The 20,281-nt window shown below is 45.2% G+C and overlaps 1 protein-coding gene across 1 annotated transcript in view; it reads left to right on the plus strand.

Moving 5' to 3' along the window:
- The window catches only part of LOC126176995 (uncharacterized), a 434,921-nt gene that overhangs the window by 175,846 nt on the left and 238,794 nt on the right, over nucleotides 1-20,281 (plus strand). The gene's annotated exons all lie outside the window — the stretch shown is intronic.

Below are 20,281 nucleotides of genomic sequence, written 5' to 3' on the forward strand. Positions count from 1 at the left end.
ATTCAATTTGCACTTGTTCATATGATCGAAAAAGGTGGTAGTCAGATAGAGCAACGTATGGAGAATACGGCGGCCGGGATAGGACTTCTCATTTTAACGTTTCCATGTGTATTTTGACGGGTTTTGCGACATGCGGTCGACCACTGACCTGTTGCAAAATTACCTTTAAGTGTTTTGTGGCCGTTGGTGTTTCAGTGCTGGGCTCGAACGCATCCACTGCTTTCTTCGTGTTAAGGCAGGAAATTAAAACTTACCGCAAATGGCGAGAAATGGGTACGTAAGTTGACGTATTTAATCGAGAATAACCTTAAGATGCAATCGCAAATCGAGTAATATTTTTATAGCGTTATGTTTACAGATGCGTAAGCTTATCGTATTACACCTATGACCAACCACCCGAACCCCACTTGCCGCTACTGCCGTCTATTGCATAAAGGCGGAAGCAAAGTTGTAGACCTAATATATTGCAAAGCTAAACGAGGTAATAAAACCGATAAAACCACATGAATCTGAAACATAAATGAACACAGTCATGTGTTACTTCCGCATGTGCACAGAGATACGCTAAAGCTAAACAGTTGATGCATCATGTACATTTAACTGATGCAAATAAATTGCGACAGGAGTATTAATAACAATAAATGCGATAACTTACCCAACAAGTTAGAAAAACTGGTAGACACTGTTATTGAGAGTTATACAGTAGTAACACAGAAAGGCAAGGTGAATACAAAAATATAAAATAATTAGTAGGTGATTAATATAAAATAAGTAAAGGCGCTGTGAGACAGATTAATGAACCAAGAAATCGTTAAACATATTAAAAATCCAGAACCTGCTACTTGCCACTTGTTCATTGATGACAACCTCCCGATCGGATCGGCAGTACACGTGAAATTCTAGTTCCGCGAAAACGTTTCAGTCTCTACCGTTAGTTTCAACATGCAAAACTTCCAAACCACCATTGATGGGAGCCTACAGAAGACCATTCTTTCTCAAATGACAACTGATTGCATAATCTCTACCTGTGTGGCACACATAGATATCAAACCAAGAACCACAGCTGTTTCTATAGACACCCGATTGCTTAAACTTACAGGCAATATCATCGAGATTAAGCTACAAAAATGCCCGATTTTCTTTTTTATATTCAAACGCACCTGAACCTTCGCTTGTCCGAAGGCATGAACAAGAAGCACCAAAGTAAGACTAGATCTATCTTTTAAAGAGGATGACTGACGTTGTGCTTTATCGAGAGTTTTGCTACCTGGCCCTCGTATGAACTTTTATGATTACCCATTCGCCTGCTCTACCTGTATGATAATGTTTATTTCCTTATTAACACTTTCACTATCCAAACCTAATACACACGCTTGTCCAAGGTTGGCAAGGGACGGGGGTTGTGAAAACCGTCGGCAGCAAAAATTATACCTGTTGCGTTTGGCTTACAAAAAAAATCATGACCAGTTTAGAGTATGATATAGATATCTTTTAAACAAGCTAATTTAGAAAATCATGAGCTGTAAACTCGATTATGAACTTATTTTATCACGCATTAGGGTAAGGATACAGGGTACTTACAAATGGTGGAAAAATAAAGATTTTTTGTGACTTTATTAAAATCTATAGTCTTTCCTGATTACATTGATATATATATTGTAGCATTTCAAATGAAAAATAACCTGTATATACCAAATTTTAAAGTTACAGTCATGTTAATGACACCAAGGAAGGTGAGTACCACTCCCTCTGAAACTTCATCTCTCAAAAGCAAAGCCAATTTAAATCTATTTTTTTACCATAAGACTAAATGAATGTGAAGATTTCCTTCAGTTTACCATTGCAACCATTACTAACATCATAGCTGGGACTTAGACTTGTGCTAACAGTCGAACACATGGAAAGGCTAATCTTATGAAGCTTTACTTGTGAGTGCAGGTTAGACATTTTTGGGTTCCTTACAAAAACACACTTTTTTATAATCAGAACTGAACAAAACATTAGAATTGTTAATACAAGGTCTCAATTGAATGTTTGCAGTGGCTGCTTTTTAACAACTATACCATTATTGATGAAGAATTGCAAGAATTTAGAAATATTGTCACATTCATTAATTAAGACAACAGAGCTATCCTTGTCATCCTTAGTCACTTAACATTCAAACTAAGCCTTAGCACATGTCCGTGCAAATCTGGACATAACATATGACCGTGTTCATCTATGTTTTAGCAGATTCATGTTGTTTTGTCGATTTTATTACTTTGTATAATTTTGTAATATATTTTTACTTAAATTTTTACATTTCACACTTTTTCATATGGTGATAGTTTACATAATTCTGTTTTTACCATTTTATCTACTTCAGTCATTTATTTGTTGCTTCCCATTGACCCTTGTGGTTATTTACTTGGTTTCTTCGTAATTAGTCATGGCATACTGCAATCAAATGCAACAAATAAATCTAAATAAAAATAAAAATTTCTTCCACGGGCTTACGGAGCGCCATTGGCATGTGCAAGTCTTGATCTTAATTGTTGGATGCAGTATTGTGTGTGTGTGTGTGTGTTGTTCTTCGCATAAATTAGTTTAAGTAGTGTGTAACTCCAGGGATCGATGACCTCAGCAGTTTGGTCCCTTAGGAATTCAAACACAATTGAACATTTTGTATTTGTGTTGTTCTTGTTTACTTGGTACTAATGGCTGCAGCTGTCGTTTTGTATGTGCCGCGCTGGCTGTTTGCAAAATTATTTCGTCAACTTTGTTACTAGGTACGTATCACTTGTAGTACCTATCAATTTGTGAAGTAAATTTCTGTGTCACGTTTTAGCCTGGATTATATTGTGCTTATTTTGTTTTATAATGTATGTTTTATCAGATAATCGGATCATGGGCTGCGCCCCGAAACGCGTAATGTATTAAAGAAGTTCCTCTAACATCTGTTGACTGTTATTAGCTATCTACCAGTATTGATTATCATTATCATACATGTCAACGTGGTCGCAAGACTCATGTACGACTTTATGTCGAGTTTAAAATACAAGGTAGAAACATCACCATAGTATTTGGCAGTATACTGACTGAAACTTCCTGGCAGATTAAAACTGTGTGCCCAACCGAGACTCGAACTCGGGACCTTTGACTTTCGCGGGCAAGTGCTCTTCCAACTGAGCTACCGAAGCACGACTCACGCCCGGTACTCACAGCTTTACTTCTGCCATACCTCGTCTCCTACCTTCCAAACTTTTACGGAAGCTCTCCTGCGAAACTTGCAGAACTAGCACTCCTGAAAGAAAGGATATTGCGGAGACATGGCTTAGCCACAGCCTGGGGGATGTTTCCAGAATGAGATTTTCACTCTGCAGCGGAGTGTACGCTGATGTGAAACTTCCTGGCAGATTAAAACTGTGTGCCCGACCGAGACTCGAACTCGGGACCTTTGCCTTTCGCGGGCAAGTGCTCTTCCAACTGAGCTACCGAAGCACGACTCCTGCCCGCTACTCACAGCTGTACTTCTGCCAGTACCTCGTCTTCTACCTTACAAACTTTACAGAAGCTCTCCTGCGAACCATGCAGAACTAGCACTCCTGAAAGAAAGGATATTGCGGAGACATGGCTTAGCCACAGCCTGGGGGATGTTTCCAGAATGATATTTTCACTCTGCAGCGGAGTGTGCGCTGATATGAAACTTCCCGGCAGATTAAAACTGTGCGCCCGACCGAGAGTTTTGGAAGGTAGGAGACGAGGTACTGGCAGAAGTAAAGCTGTGAGTACCGGGCGTGAGTCGTGCTTCGGTAGCTCAGTTGGAAGTCAGGCGGCTCTCAGCCGTGGCAACGTGCGGACGGCCCCGCGCGCCGGCCAGTGCTCCGTTGCAGGCGTTGTTTACTTCCGCGTCGTAGCCTCAAGGCATTTATCCGTCCACCATGAACAACATGTCGAGCGCTTACCGCCGTGCGACCCTTAAAGTTTTCTTCCCAGCTGAACATGCGCGACCTCGTGCACATGAAGTTGAAACGTTCATACGTGAAGAAGTTCGTTTAGATCCTAACCACGTTATCGGAATCCATTTTTCGATCATGAGTAGTCTCGTTTATATTAAAATGACAAACACCGAGGTGTGTGAAGATGTTATTCGCCGTCATGCCAATGGCCTTAAGATCAAATACTCTGATGGTCACGTCGGAGCTGTAAAACTTGAACTCGCAGAGTACGGTCAACGTACGATTAGGGTGTTTGAACTACCTTTTGAAGTGCCGAAGGACGAAGTTGTCTCTGCGTTACAACCATACGGTAACGTCATCGGTTACGTAGAGGAAAAATGGCAAACCTTCACGACCTACCACGTCCTTAATGGTGTGCGTCAGGTCAAAATTGAACTGAAGAAACATATACCATCATATCTGACAATAGGCGGGGTGCGAGCCATTGTCATGTACGACGGCCAACCCCGAACATGTGCGGGTTGTGGACAAGAAGGCCACGTCAGATCCGCCTGCATGCGACGCCGCCCGATCCAGACACCGGTCGGAGAGGAAGCGTCCCCAGCGGTGATCACTCAGATCCCTGTCACATATGCCAAGGAAGGTAGCACCTCTCCAGAGGGTCTTCCTGCTTCGTTGCCTTCGTTTGATCAGGTAGATGCAATCGCTACTGAGAATCCTTCTGAGGTGCCACAGACGCCAGATCCTGACCTGCCGAATCTTCGCAGCAATGTGACTGAAAATGCTACTGAGATGGACGTTGATCCGGGATTGGTACCTACTTCTGCTTTCCTTCAGACTGGTCCGGATTCAGACGAAAGCCACCCGCAATCAGACTCTGAACGACATGTTCGAAAACAAGGGACGACACGAAAGAGAAAGAAACGTAGCCGTACACCCCCTGATGAATCCATTCTACGGATGGATACCAGGGATGCAGACCCGAAGATGGACGGCAAACCGCTCTTTGATGACCAAAAGTCTGATGCGAACGACCCGCCACAGGCGACCACTGGCAACGACCACCCCTCCTTACTGGCGCCGTCGCCCCCACAGGTCGACGTTGAAGAGAGCCAATCTGCTGAGCCGAAAACTACGTCTCCTCTCCACGTGTATGATGTGCACAGCCGATGCCCTACCGCAGAATCAGTCTCCTGGGCAGACGACGTGGAGATCGACGGGACTGGGGTGGACGGTGCTGATGACGGGGCGCCCCCATCGGTTGCGCCCGCGCCCGCAAACTCTCCACAATAGCAGCCTCTTCAGCGGACCGGCAAGATCGGCGACCTCTCGCTCCTGAAGAAGAAGCCCCACCTGTGCCTGTGGGACTCCAACACCAGCGTTATCATGTCGCAACGACTAACCTCGTGACCATTCGTGCGCCCCACAAACTAGCGCTGCTCCGCGATATGATTTATGATGCGGACATAGATATTGCGCTTTTTCAGGAAGTGAATGTCGCCGATTTTTCACCACCACATGGCTTCACGGCGCATCTTTCTCCCGCTTCGGACAGCGGTAGTGGTGTTGCCTTCATCTTACGCGAAGGTCTTCCTGCCGAAGATGTCCTATACCTCCCCATCGGCAGAGGTATGGCCCTTACTCTCTTTGGTGTACGCATCGTCAACATTTATGCGCCGTCGGGCTCCAGCTACCGTCGTGAACGCAATGCCTTCTTCGCGAATGAAGTTACACCCCTTTTTATGGGACCACACGATGACTGGGTCATGGGTGGAGACTTCAATTGCACCCAGCGAACTCAGGATCAATTACCGCGTCACTCACCATGCGCAGCTCTGGAAACAGCTCCTACAATTGTTGACAGGTGGAGACATGTTCACGGTGATCTTCTGGGCTTTACGTACTACACTGCGCATTCCTCTAGCCGACTGGATCGCATCTACATCTCGCGATCCCTAATTCAACACACTCGACAGGCTGAAATCTGGCCTGTTGCTTTCTCAGATCATGAGGCTTACTTCTGTGATGTTGTTCTCACAAGACAGGCAGTATGGCAACGACGTGGTTTATGGAAACTGAACACGGCACTTCTTAATCCACCTGACTGTCGACTTCTACACTCCTAGAAATTGAAATAAGAACACCGTGAATTCATTGTCCCAGGAAGGGGAAACTTTATTGACACATTCCTGGGGTCAGATACATCTCATGATCACACTGACAGAACCACAGGCACATAGACACAGGCAACAGAGCATGCACAATGTCGGCACTAGTACAGTGTAAATCCACCTTTCGCAGCAATGCAGGCTGCTATTCTCCCATGGAGACGATCGTAGAGATGCTGGATGTAGTCCTGTGGAACGGCTTGCCATGCCATTTCCACCTGGCGCCTCAGTTGGACCAGCGTTCGTGCTGGACGTGCAGACCGCGTGAGACGACGCTTCATCCAGTCCCAAACATACTCAATGGGGGACAGATCCGGAGATCTTGCTGGCCAGGGTAGTTGACTTACACCTTCTAGAGCACGTTGGGTGGCACGGGATACATGCGGACGTGCATTGTCTTGTTGGAACAGCAAGTTCTCTTGCCGGTCTAGGAATGGTAGAACGATGGGTTCGATGACGGTTTGGAATTACCGTGCACTATTCAGTGTCCCCTCGACGATCACCAGTGGTGTACGGCCAGTGTAGGAGATCGCTCCCCACACCATGATGCCGGGTGTTGGCCCTGTGTGCCTCTGTCGTATGCAGTCCTGATTGTGGCGCTCACCTGCACGGCGCCAAACACGCATACGACCATCATTGGCACCAAGACAGAAGCGACTCTCATCGCTGAAGACGACACGTCTCCATTCGTCCCTCCATTCACGCCTGTCGCGACACCACTGGAGGCGGGCTGCACGATGTTGGGGCGTGAGCGGAAGACGGCCTAACGGTGTGCGGGACCGTAGCCCAGCTTCATGGAGACGGTTGCGAATGGTCCTCGCCGATACCCCAGGAGCAACAGTGTCCCTAATTTGCTGGGAAGTGGCGGTGCGGTCCCCTACGGCACTGCGTAGGATCCTACGGTCTTGGCGTGCATCCGTGCGTCGCTGCGGTCCGGTCCCAGGTCGACGGGCACGTGCACCTTCCGCCGACCACTGGCGACAACATCGATGTACTGTGGAGACCTCACGCCCCACGTGTTGAGCAATTCGGCGGTACGTCCACCCGGCCTCCCGCATGCCCACTATACGCCCTCGCTCAAAGTCCGCCAACTGCACATACGGTTCACGTCCACGCTGTCGCGGCATGCTACCAGTGTTAAAGACTGCGATGGAGCTCCGTATGCCACGGCAAACTGGCTGACACTGACGGCGGCGGTGCACAAATGCTGCGCAGCTAGCGCCATTCGACGGCCAACACCGCGGTTCCTGGTGTGTCCGCTGTGCCGTGCGTGTGATCATTGCTTGTACAGCCCTCTCGCAGTGTCCGGAGCAAGTATGGTGGGTCTGACACACCGGTGTCAATGTGTTCTTTTTTCCATTTCCAGGAGTGTAATAGACGACACTTGGATCACATGTAATAGACGCCGACCCACGTATCCGTCTACCATATCCTATTGGATCCAGTGTGCAAAACCTGCTCTTCGAAAAACTTCGATCCGGTATGGCAAAGATGTTGTCGCCTGGAGGAAGAGCACTATGGACTTTTATTACAGGATCCTACGAGAATGCTCCACGATCCACGATGCCAGCCTCCCCTGAGTGCCATACAAGGATGAACCATGCTAAGGCCCAAATCTCCAATCTCATGCGAAGGCATTTGGAAGGAGCGATAGTACGATCTCGTACTGCTGATCGCATGCCTCATGAATATCCGTCGATGTACCATATCATCCAAGAACGCCAAAATCGACGTCGAAAATTGATTCACGTCCTAACAGATGAAGAAGGGCGTCGCTACGTAACCCAATCTGCAATAGGGAATGTGCTACTAGCAGCTATACGCCGCAATTCCACATCCCCCAGAGTTGATCGAGGAAGTCACACAGCTCAACTTCGGTCGTATCCCAGGCGATGCGGCGATTGACTTGATGTCAGAGGTGACTGATGAGGAAGTCCGCGATGCGATCCGGGCAGGAACCATCAATCGCTCCCCAGGACCCGACGGTCTTCCCCTCGAATTTTATCGCACGTTCCGTGATTTGTTAGAGTCCACCTTCACCTCCATCTGTCGGGAACTGATGTCTCCGGAAGTACCTGTGCCGGACGCTTTCATGGAAGGAATTATTATTCGTGTACATAAACCGCATGGTGGCAACAATATCAGTGATTATAGGCCCCTCACCCTCCTTAACACTGATATGAAAATCTTCACTCGCCTTTTGGCAGCACGACTTAAAAACGTTGCCCGTTATGTTGTGTCGCCAAACCAAGCGTCTTTGGGAGGGGATAATAATATCCGCACGGCTTTATGCCGCTACAGGGTGAAACGTCCCCTTAAAACAATTATACACGACTGTGCTTAAACTGACACACAATACTTTTAGCGCAACGCAATCTGACTTTCAAAAATCCCTACAAAAGAATGGCCCTGACTAACATTAACCTATACCTTTCACAAATCACTTACCTCACAAAAATCTTCGTTACTCAAGCTACAGCAATACAGCGAGCGCCACTACTGCCAGCTAAATAACAGATTCAAACTACGGAAGGCACAAACTACTAGTAGACATAGTTAGCAAATGAAAGATTTTAATAGAGAACAAACATTGTATTTACCTTAATAGTCATAATATATATAGCAGTTCATAACATCCATTCCTACAAATATCAAAACTCCGCCATTTCTCTCCCCACATCCACCACTGCTGGCGGCTCACCTCCAACTGCGCAACGCTACGCGCTGTTCACGTCCAGCTGCCGCTGCCCAACACTACAATGGCAGACAACAATGCAAACTAGCCACAGACTGCACACAGCACAGCGAGTGATTTTCATACAGAGAGCGCTACGTGGCGGCGGTGTTACCAATAAAAGAACCTAAACAGCCTACTTACATAGCCCCCATGCTCCCCACAAAAATTTTACAAATTCTTTTGGCAGTGGCCAATAATCATTTGAAAAATTTTTTCATAATTACAATAACAAAGTTCTAAGTATGTAAGCCTTATACTCGTTACGTAATCATGCAACTAACAAGCAAGAATGTGCACACACAATAACACTGTGTCGTCTGTTCGCAATAACAATGCATTCGTAATTTCTGTTTAAATAAGTTCTCTTGGTTCTTGAGTGGATATTTAACTTCAAACACTGTTGCATGTTAACAGTTTCTCAGTGTGACAAATTGTACAAGTAGCGTGTAGTGAAAATTGCAAAGACTAAGTTAAAAAGCAGATTATCTGTCAATAAATGGTTTTACATGTGAAATGTGGTGTAAACCTTTACTCTTCTTAGTACGCAGAGTTTCAACTTCAACGCAATTATCATGTGGTATACGTCGGATTCTGTAAGGTCCATTGTAAACTAGAAAGAATTTGTGACTCAAGTGTTTCTTCTTATGTGACAATGATTGAGCTTTAATGAGAACTTTCTGACCAATATATAATTTCTTTGCATTTCCTTTACCGTGTAGTTTTCTCCTTTTGTCTGCTGCAGATTTTATATTTTTAAGAGCCAAATCAATTATGTCTTTGTGTCGAAGTTAACGTGTATTCGGGAAAGGTACAATCTCTCTGATTCTGTTCGGTGGTTCTTCATTCTTTAGTACAAGAGTAGGTGGTAAAGCAGTGGAATCATGAGGCATTTCATTCAGCACGTTTTGAAATAAGTGTAAATATCTGTCCCAATGCTGATGATTTCTGTGACAATAAAGTCTGAAAAGCATATTGATTTCTTTCATAATCCGTTCAGACGGGTTACAATGTGGTGAGAACAATGAAATAAAAACAGGTTTGATTTTATGATTCCGAAGCATGCGTGACCAAACAGCAGATCTGAATTGCGGTCCGTTATCTGAAATGACTTTACTAACGTGTCCAACTTCATGTAAGAAATTTTTTAACAAAGGCGTTGGATACAGACCGTCCAGTGGCTTTACGTAACGGAGTGAAAGAAACAAATTTTGAAGTAAGTTCAACAGCGACTAGAACGTACGAAAATCCATTCGATGTTCTGACAAGGGGTCCCAAGAGATCAACAGCAGCAAATTCTTTTAATTTAGAAGGAATAATAGGAAACAACAGAGCACGATGTGAGATAGTAGATGGTTTCGCCTTTTGACAAAGTTTACAAATAGACAAGACTCTTCGAATTCTCTTCTCCATATTGTTAAAATAACAAGTCGTTCGAAGAATATGATAACATTTTCGTGGACCAAAATGTGCATAGATGAAATGAATGTACCAAATGAGCTTATTAACAAAATCGTCAGGAATGCAAAGTACCCATAGCTTGTCATCAACAGTGCAGCGTTTGAACAGTATGTTATTTCTAACCAGATAATAATGCCGAACCTGAGTGTGTGTCTTTTCATGCCATTTACTTTTGATGTCTTTCCAAATCGGATCTTTATCTTGTTCATGAGCAATGTCCTTTAAATATGTGGTGATGAAGTTTTCAAAGGCGACTTTCTGAATGTAAAGAATACTGAAATTTTTCTCGAGATTGCCTTCTGTGTTACTTTTCTCAAACCCAGCCGGTGCGCGTGACAGTGCGTCCGCAACAATGTTCTCCTTGCCGGGAATGTAGACTATTGTGAAGTGGAATTCTTGCAGAAACAATGCCCAAAGTTTTAACCTGTCATGATTTAATTTTGAAGACATATTTCGGTAAGAAAGGTAAGTGACCATGACGTAATGCGTTGTGAGCAGCCAGGTGTGCCAGCCGCCTTGAGAAAAAGCCATTAGGGTGTGCATTTCAGAGGCACAGGTAGAAGAAAAAAAGGGGGAGGCCATTATCCTCGCTACTGACATTTCCTTGTAGAAAGCATACTGTGGAGCTCGTAATTTATGATATTTACTAAAATGCCTAATGAAATGATGAGAAACATTTTACATCTATTGTCTTTGTAGTTGAGAGACTGCTCATTTTGTTTAATATCTGGTTTCCAGCTGTGTTTCAGCATTAGTTTTCTAAAATAAACTTAGATGCATTTGCTAATGGGAACACTTTCTGTCAACAGATCTACACTCCTGGAAATGGAAAAAAGAACACATTGACACCGGTGTGTCAGACCCACCATACTTGCTCCGGACACTGCGAGAGGGCTGTACAAGCAATGATCACACGCACGGCACAGCGGACACACCAGGAACCGCGGTGTTGGCCGTCGAATGGCGCTAGCTGCGCAGCATTTGTGCACCGCCGCCGTCAGTGTCAGCCAGTTTGCCATGGCATACGAGCTCCATCGCAGTCTCTAACACTGGTAGCATGCCGCGACAGCGTGGACGTGAACCGTATGTGCAGTTGACGGACTTTGAGTGAGGGCGTATAGTGGGCATGCGGGAGGCCGGGTGGACGTACCGCCGAATTGCTCAACACGTGGGGCGTGAGGTCTCCACAGTACATCGATGTTGTCGCCAGTGGTCGGCGGAAGGTGCACGTGCCCGTCGACCTGGGACCGGACCGCAGCGACGCACGGATGCACGCCAAGACCGTAGGATCCTACGCAGTGCCGTAGGGGACCGCACCGCCACTTCCCAGCAAATTAGGGACACTGTTGCTCCTGGGGTATCGGCGAGGACCATTCGCAACGATCTTCATGAAGCTGGGCTACGGTCCCGCATACCGTTAGGCCGTCTTCCGCAAACGCCCCAACATCGTGCAGCCCGCCTCCAGTGGTGTCGCTACAGGCGTGAATGGAGGGTCGAATGGAGACGTGTTGTCTTCAGCGATGAGAGTCGCTTCTGCCTTGGTGCCAATGATGGTCGTATGCGTGTTTGGCGCCGTGCAGGTGAGCGCCACAATCAGGACTGCATACGACAGAGGCACACAGGGCCAACACCCGGCATCATGGTGTGGGGAGCGATCTCCTACACTGGCCGTACACCACTGGTGATCGTCGAGGGGACACTGAATAGTGCACGGTACATCCAAACCGTCATCGAACCCATCGTTCTACCATTCCTAGACCGGCAAGGGAACTTGCTGTTCCAACAGGACAATGCACGTCCACATGTATCCCGTGCCACCCAACGTCCTCTAGAAGGTGTAAGTCAACTACCCTGGCCAGCAAGATCTCCGGATGTGTCCCCCATTGAGCATGTTTGGGACTGGATGAAGTGTCGTCTCACGCGGTCTGCACGTCCAGCACGAACGCTGGTCCAACTGAGGCGCCAGGTGGAAATGGCATGGCAAGCCGTTCCACAGGACTACATCCAGCATCTCTACGATCGTCTCCATGGGAGAATAGCAGCCTGCATTGCTGCGAAAGGTGGATTTACACTGTACTAGTGCCGACATTGTGCATGCTCTGTTGCCTGTGTCTATGTGCCTGTGGTTCTGTCAGTGTGATCATGTGATGTATCTGACCCCAGGAATGTGTCAATAAAGTTTCCCCTTCCTGGGACAATGAATTCACGGTGTTCTTATTTCAATTTCCAGGAGTGTATTAAATAATTATTTTATGATCCACATTCTTCGAAAAAGGAGCTCTTGGAATGGAAAGAACAATAAGAAAAGACTGATAACAATAACTGCATATATAATTTTTTTTTCAAGTACTTGGTAATTTTTTGTAGAATTAGTTTTTGTTGTGCACCACTTTAATTACACAGACATTAAGATGTGAATATACATTTCCCTTGTCTGCATTGTTGTCTTTAGTGTAATGTTTCTTTCTGCTTGAGCTATGTCATGTTTAGATATGTTATTTCATTTGCTGTGGCTGTTTGCCAGGCATAGTGTTACTGAATTTGACTTTGTGTTACTCTGCTAAGCCAGTTTATTACTGATTTATTTTTCTTGTTTGCTGCTCACTACGTGGCGGCGGTGTTACCAATAAAAGAACCTAAACTGCCTACTTACAAGGGATATGATCGCTGTTTCCCAGGCGCAACGCCTCTCTGGGGCACTTGCTTCTTTGAATTTTAGTTAAGCTTTTGATAGGGTTGACCATTCGTTCCTTACGGCCGTTCTCCACCATATGGGTTTCCCAGTCGCCGTTATCACGGTAGTGATGCGCCTTCTGCGGGGTGCCTCGTCCAGGATTATGTACAATGGCAGACTCACTCCACCGATAAAAATAGGTCGATCCGTACGTCAGGGTTGCCCTCTATCAGCGATTTTGTACGCCTTTTCCTCGGAATCCTTGCTATGTGGTCTAAGACAACGTTTGGTAGGGTTGTCCATAGATTGCTACCGATTCTGTTGCACGGCCTATGCTGACGATGTAGTCATCTGTTTACGTAATGCCGACGAGGTTCGAGCTGTTTTGACGTGGGTAGCGACTTATGGTGAGGCCTCGGGTAGCTCTTTAAACGTACGTAAGTCACAAGTTATGTTCATTGGCACGGGACTCCCCGTGGAGTGCGTTACACCTCTCACCACCGTTGATACCATTCGCTGTTTGGGAATAGATTTTTCATCTGATCTCCGGCGTTCAGCCACCATCAACTGCCGACGCCTCCTTTTAATGATCAGAGCAAGTCTTATGGACCATCGCCTTCGATCCCTAGATATTCTCCAACGAGCTCGATATGTCAATATATATATCGCATCCCGAGTTCCCCATGTAGCACAAGTTCTACCTTTCCCACTTACTGTGGCACGTCGCATGTTGGCAGCGATGGCATCTTTCGTCAGCTCTGGGCTGTTGTTCAAAGTTGACTATGCAACCCTTACTCTTCCTCGTGAACGAGGTGGGATAGGTCTGTTTCACGTGCCAGGTAGAGCTCGCGCCCTATTTGTCAGCTCCCTGATGACGTTATGGACACATTGCCCAACGAGCCTCACTGGTCTCCTCCTGTCGGCATATTCGCCGGTCTCACTGTCAGCCCCAGTGATGATCTCGGATGTTCCGGCCCAGTTCCATTATATACGGTACTTCTTCCTTGAACTCAGTTATCTATGCCTCACCTTACCAAGACCGCTTTTACTCAAGACAAAGGAAGTATACAATATCCTCCAATTAGGTCGTCCACCTAACCCGATTGAACAAAAGTTCCCCCAGGTTGACTGGCGTCATGTATGGCGCGCGGTGTTCGCCTGTTACCTTGACACGAATGTTCAGTCATTCTGGTACCTAACTGTCAATGGTAAGCAAATCAACCAATTTCGCCTTCATCGTATCCACCTCGCCCAATCACCTCTATGTTCCACGTGTGGAGTGCCAGACAATGATGAACATCGGTTTGTCTGCGGACCGGCGGCGGAGGTTTGGCACTTGGTTCGACGTATTGTGGCTTTTCTAACGCAGGACATTCCGGATCGGATTACTCCCCTTTCATTATTATTTCCGGAACGTGACTATTTTCCTCGGACAAAGACCAATGCTGTGAATTGGATTCGCGGACATGCCATTTACTACCTACACTCCTGGAAATGGAAAAAAGAACACATTGACACCGGTGTGTCAGACCCACCATACTTGCTCCGGACACTGCGAGAGGGCTGTACAAGCAATGATCACACGCACGGCACAGCGGACACACCAGGAACCGCGGTGTTGGCCATCGAATGGCGCTAGCTGCGCAGCATTTGTGCACCGCCGCCGTCAGTGTCAGCCAGTTTGCCGTGGCATACGGAGCTCCATCGCAGTCTTTAACACTGGTAGCATGCCGCGACAGCGTGGGCGTGAACCGTATGTGCAGTTGACGGACTTTGAGCGAGGGCGTATAGTGGGCATGCGGGAGGCCGGGTGGACGTACCGCCGAATTGCTCAACACGTGGGGCGTGAGGTCTCCACAGTACATCGATGTTGTCGCCAGTGGTCGGCGGAAGGTGCACGTGCCCGTCGACCTGGGACCGGACCGCAGCGACGCACGGATGCACGCCAAGACCGTAGGATCCTACGCAGTGCCGTAGGGGACCGCACCGCCACTTCCCAGCAAATTGGGGACACTGTTGCTCCTGGGGTATCGGCGAGGACCATTCGCAACCGTCTCCATGAAGCTGGGCTACGGTCCCGCACACCGTTAGGCCGTCTTCCGCTCACGCCCCAACATCGTGCAGCCCGCCTCCAGTGGTGTCGCGACAGGCGTGAATGGAGGGACGAATCGAGACGTGTCGTCTTCAGCGATGAGAGTCGCTTCTGCCTTGGTGCCAATGATGGTCGTATGGGTGTTTGGCGCCGTGCATGGGAGCGCCACAATCAGGACTGCATACGACCGAGGCACACAGGGCCAACACCCGGCATCATGGTGTGGGGAGCGCTCTCCTACACTGGCCGTACACCACTGGTGATCGTCGAGGGGACACTGAATAGTGCACGGTACATCCAAACCGTCATCGAACCCATCGTTCTACCATTCCTAGACCGGCAAGGGAACTTGCTGTTCCAACAGGACAATGCACGTCCGCATGTATCCCGTGCCACCCAACGTGCTCTAGAAGGTGTAAGTCAACTACCCTGGCCAGCAAGATCTCCGGATCTGTCCCCCATTGAGCACGTTTGGGACTGGATGAAGCGTCGTCTCACGCGGTCTGCACGTCCAGCACGAACGCTGGTCCAACTGAGGCGCCAGGTGGAAATGTCATGGCAAGCCGTTCCACAGGACTACATCCAGCATCTCTACGATCGTCTCCATGGGAGAATAGCAGCCTGCATTGCTGCGAAAGGTGGATATACACTGTACTAGTGCCGACATTGTGCATGCTCTGTTGCCTTTGTCTATGTGCCTGTGGTTCTGTCAGTGTGATCATGTGATGTATCTGACCCCAGGAATGTGTCAATAAAGTTTCCCCTTCCTGGGACAATGAATTCACGGTGTTCTTATTTCAATTTCCAGGAGTGTATTTGGACGAACTGTAGACTCTGTACTCGATTTTTGGACATACCTCAATGACCGTCATTATGTCGTTGTCCGTCACCCAAAATACAGACAATTTTTCTCGAACTTCCTTGGGAGTGCTTTCCACGACCCGCCTCGCAGATGGAATGTGTTAAGCCAAGAGAGAAGAAGGTTTCCTGTTTGAACCAATGAACATTTCTGAACAATTCAACGGAACACATCAATTTCGAGAAGACGTGACTCAACATATTACCAGCGGGGCGCAGAAGGCCTCTGATCAAATACGCAACAAAACTACACAAAACAAAATAAAAAAAATAAAAATAAAATTAAGAAAAGGAAGATTTTGTTGTTTGTAAGGATAGCCCTAACCTTGATTTCTCACATTTCCCCTGTTATATAGGCAGCTCTCTGGAGTAGGTTTAGCCAGGAGCCAACGCCTGAAGTGGACCAGATTTTTTTGTTATAGGATGAAAAGTGGCGGTGGCACTTAGGTTTTTTTTGCATTAAGGGGCTTTCAAAAAAAAAAAGTTGGTAGGAAAAAAAAGACAAAAAAAGACAAACAAAAAGTTGGAAGAGCACTTGCCCGCGAAAGGCAAAGGTCCCGAGTTCGAGTCTCGGTCGGGCACACATTTCTAATCTGCCAAGAAGTTTCATATCAGCGCACACTCCGCTGCAGAGTGAAAATCTCATTCTGGAAGTATACTGACTGTACGATTCACCTATCTTCAAAAAATTCTAATATCACAGAATTTCGATTTGGAGACCGTTGCTTCAGCTTATAGTCGATGCTATTTTCAGTCTTCAGATCTCAGTTTTTGGCTCAAAACGTTAACTCAGTAATAGTTGTTTGAAAGTCGGTTACAGTTCACGCAACAGTTTAGAAAGCTTCTGCTATAGACCCCTACTATAAGAGGCGATCAAAAATTTTCTGTTCAAAGACCCCACTAACACTTTGCCTACATGTCGGTGTTTCTATACCAGCATCGAAGTCGCGCTGGGTTAGAAGTACGCTGCAGCAAGGCCCGCAGAGGGAAACATGTTGATCGCACCTCCTAACAGAACACAATAACGAAACTGGCTTGGTCCCAAACAATAAAGTGTGCTGCAGGATGTAGGGATTCCTAAGTACTCCACTTCCTCAACCAGGTGCGTCAATGATCTCCATTAAATTAAATGTTTTGAAACATTTCTGCAAGAGTATAGTGTATAACTAACAGGTATTTCATGTGACGCTGTCTGAATTTGTTTCATACGTAAGAGAAGACGTTCTGAGATAAAATCTGTGATACTCAATTTAGGAGGAGAAAGGGAAGCGCCATAAACGGATTTCCCAGAAACTCGACTCACTGGAAGAGGCGTCGAAATTAGCGAGCACGTTTCTGAGAAAACGACGGTCAAACATTTCGAGGTACTTTATGTGTCGTTCAGAGAGGAAGAAGCTCAGCTAAATTGGTGACGGAGTGACTAGCGTCTCAGTTTGACTTTTCGACCCGTGTTCGAATTTCAATTACTATTTTTTTTTTTTTTTTTACTTATCTACCCTTGTCCGTAGAAGAATACTACACGAATTCTTTCCAGTATCTACCGAAATAACGTATCCTTATTCGTTCATTAACTGCATATCTGGTGCAAAAATTTTAAAAATGTATGAGAAAATTATTTGAAATAGTTTTCGGTGAAATTGCCATATTGTATCATGATCCATAATCAGTTGCAAGCTCGACTTTTCGGTAAAGTGATTCGTTATGCGTGGTTTGCTTTATTTCCAACGCTTGAAATCTTCAGTAATGTTAACAATTTTTCATCCGAAGTGAGATTCATACGAAGAAATGTCACTGTGGCAAACCTTTCTCCGTGCGGTGCCCATGGTGTTCGGAATTCCTATCTTTCGAACGTTTCTACGATCACTACCATCCAAGGGAAAGCATCAAATGTTTCTGAAGAACAATCATAACAATAAAATATAAGAATTAACATAAGGATTGATATAAGGATGAAATAGAAGAATATGAGAATTTAAATAGATTCTAACGTCTGAAAATACTATACACACATAGAATAAATGTATGAGACTTATTGTGAAACCCAACTGCTTTTTTTTAATTAATGTAACGGCCTTGTATTCCCAAGCTACTTTTGAGACATTTGTGTAGTACGTTGTACAGATATGGATAGGTAAATGGGAAAAATAAAATAAATAAATACAATAATCGGATTTCGAACTGGGGGCGCCAAAGGCTGCGAGAATAGTCACTGTGTAACAATTTCCGCTGAGAATCTCTCCCGATAAAAGGCATCTAAATTACGTTGACAAATTTCACTGTCGTTTTCTCAGAAACGGTGGAGTACGTACGGATATGCCGAGACACGTGTTCGCTTATTTTGACTCCTCTCCTACAGAACGAAGTTTCTGGGAAACTGGGTTATGGCACTAGGATGTTCCCTTCGTTAGCCTTTATATTTTCCTCTGTTCCGTGGCAATAATTTCTTTAAACTGAATAAATCATTTCGTTTTCCAGCAAATGGCTCCCAACAGTGACAACATTTATTCACAAACGAAACAAATGCTGTTACCTGAGCATACGCGACACCAGAAGAATGAACAAAACAGGAAAACCTGAGAATGGAAATAATTGTGTTTGTGTAGAGATCCGTAATAACTAAATGTTTGGATTTAATGCCAAATATAGAAATGTGACAAAATATTTCATGTTAAATGAATTTGCAGAAAGTAGTATTTCGAAATGACAATGTCATCTATCATCTTCAAGTATCATAATGTTATCAAAATCGTAAAATGCATTCGCAGCTGCGAATACGAACAACTATTAGCTTTATAAGGGAATGACGACAATGAAACTTTGTGTCAGATTGGGACTGGAGCACTGATTCATGTCCAAAAAAACATTACGTAGTTCTTTTTAACAACATAGACATTACAATAACGTATTTAAAACAGCCAGAATTGGAAAATTCTTATTATGTCATCAGTTAAAATTAAAATGCCCTGCGTCACTACTGTAAGCAGTAAAATAGATTATCCAGTGATCTGTAAAATACACTGATGTAGTTCACCAGTCTTCATATTTTAAATGCCTTTTACTTTTCAACATTCAATAATAATATTCAGTGATTAGTTCTTTGATCACTGTAGTATTTTTGATGCCTTTTTGTGTCGATTATATAAAGCGCTTTACTCTGACGGCAGCATCAGATAAACGTTTCTTATTTTAGTATTTATGTTACATTAAGAACGTTGCCACACAGACGTACATAATTTTGTGATATCTGAAAGTGAGCAAATGATCGTAATCGCTAATTAAAAATGAGTTATTAATAAGCAGCTTTTGGCTGTGATGAAATATGACTTAGCTTCTGTCAGGAACCAGCCGCACAAAATATGTTAAAAGGAACACTAGAAAAAGTACTACGATTCAGTTTTGCAAAATAATATTTTTTCATATACTTGTGATACATTAAGAGCGGTTCCAGTATCTATGAAATAGTTCCTTGAGACAGTATGAACTATAATTCTTTCTGAGCGTAACTGTACTGTGGACGCGTGTGGTGCAGAAGGCATCTGCAAGAGCGGAATGTCAACCACAGATGCTTATTCCACTGCGGCTGTATATATAGTCACTCCAAAATTGTATTCCGTCGTTAAGAGAGCAAAATAAATCAACAAAACAAGTTTCCGTTATAGAGAAAGGGAATGGAAAGGGTTGTTTATTCCTTCCGTTACAGAGTTACTCTAACACAATTCGCTGGTGCTGCAATTAAGTTGGACCTCAGTTCAGCCAGTGAGACAGCGGCGTGTCTCGCATACAAACTGCCGCTCGCTTACTCGGACCTTCCCTCGGCGCTTTCCCCTTTTCTCCTGCAATGGAAAAGTAGGACCGGCATTTGTGACCTATAGTTTGCCGCTTCTGCGTCCGCATAAAAAAGTCTGTGACCAAGACAAACGTCCTCTCGTCTATAGAATGGAACGCACGCCCCTAACACTGCAAGTAACTCTTCGGAAGGGTGTTGTTGTTTATCTTACGTACTACCTATCACAATGTAGAAAGTTTTACATTTGTGGTGAAAAGCCGTTTCAATTTGTAGAAGAAACAGAATGAATACTGCAATATCGTAGAAAATTTTTCTTGAACTTGCCAACAGTATTTTCGGGAGCCGGGTGGAGAACTTGTGCCCAAGTTACTGGAGGATTGATTGTCGTATTCTAGAGAAATGCCTAACAATAATCAGTCTTTCTATAGGTACAGTTCTTAACACCCGAAGCGTTTAGTTATTTAGTGTTTATTCATCTACATTTAATATATGTATTGACATTTGGAGAAATAGCGTGATGGAGAGATAAAAATCAAAACAACGTTATTTCATACATACAGGCACGTTTA

This window comes from Schistocerca cancellata, chromosome 3 (genome assembly GCF_023864275.1).
Source record: "Schistocerca cancellata isolate TAMUIC-IGC-003103 chromosome 3, iqSchCanc2.1, whole genome shotgun sequence".
NCBI lineage: Eukaryota > Metazoa > Arthropoda > Insecta > Orthoptera > Acrididae > Schistocerca > Schistocerca cancellata.